A 1,131-nucleotide genomic window follows, 5' to 3' on the forward strand; every position below is an offset into this window, starting at 1 on the left:
ATCCTTCGAAGTACTAAGCCTTCTTGGGATGATGGAATCCACTGTTGAAGGAACATAATCCTTGGTTTTGTTCTTATTCTTTGTAGAACCACCACGTTTGGAGGAAGAAGCCATTGGAAAAGAAGAAGCTAAATAGTTTGTGTTTGAAACAAATTAGAAAAAGGATAAAAAATAAGGATGCAAATCAGAAGCTCAGGCAATTGTGAAACGCTAAGGAAAAGAAAGTTGCGTACAAGTAAAATTTTGGCGGCTAAATTCATGGCCATGATTACCTTGATAATCGGCAAAAACTGTATTGAATCATGGCATGACGCGTGTCCGGACCATTAAATGTGAAGAGATGTGCGTCTAATCAACTGTAAGCGACTTTCAGAGGAAATTATAGTAATTCCCGCCAAAAAGATATTTCTACCAACTTTCCGGTAACACAAAGTTATGTCACCGGAAAGCAGGGGGACTATCTGTATAGGGTAAAATATGATATGACATGTGACTGACTAAAAGGAGGACACGTGGAATCCAAGATGGAATGGCTGAGGACAGAACGCAGTCACTACGCTTGTCACCGGAACGGATAACGTTCATAAAAGTATATTAAATGCTCTGTGCCCGGTAGTATTTACTAAGGAATAGTCTATAACATTAAGGGCAACGGTCCGTTACAATAAATTTGGCATTTACACTCAACATTAAATCTTCATCAATGACCCTCATAATTGGCATTAAATGAGGGCATGATCCTAAGACCTTTTTCCCTAGGTATAGCTATAAATAGTGAGCTCAATTACCATTATAAAGGACACAAAATTTCTGGCAACAACATATACTATATTCTACACAAAGTTTTATACAATTTTACTCTCTTGTTTTTTTAATCTCATCATTGCTGTGTTCGAAAACTGCATTCACGGAATCACTATCTTTGCCATTTCATCTACATTCCAAGGCTAAGTACTGTGTATTTCTTCGATTATTATATTATTTCAGGATCAAATTAGTTCATTTGTCAAGAAATTACGTATAAATTCAACTGTACCGTTTTACGGGTAAACAAATATTTAAAAGTGAATAATGTTCTTGATCTCCAATCGTTCTCATGTAGGTATATACTTAATTTCACTTTCGTATATT

The sequence above is a fragment of the Nicotiana tomentosiformis genome, chromosome 3 (assembly GCF_000390325.3).
Source record: "Nicotiana tomentosiformis chromosome 3, ASM39032v3, whole genome shotgun sequence".
Lineage (NCBI taxonomy): Eukaryota > Viridiplantae > Streptophyta > Magnoliopsida > Solanales > Solanaceae > Nicotiana > Nicotiana tomentosiformis.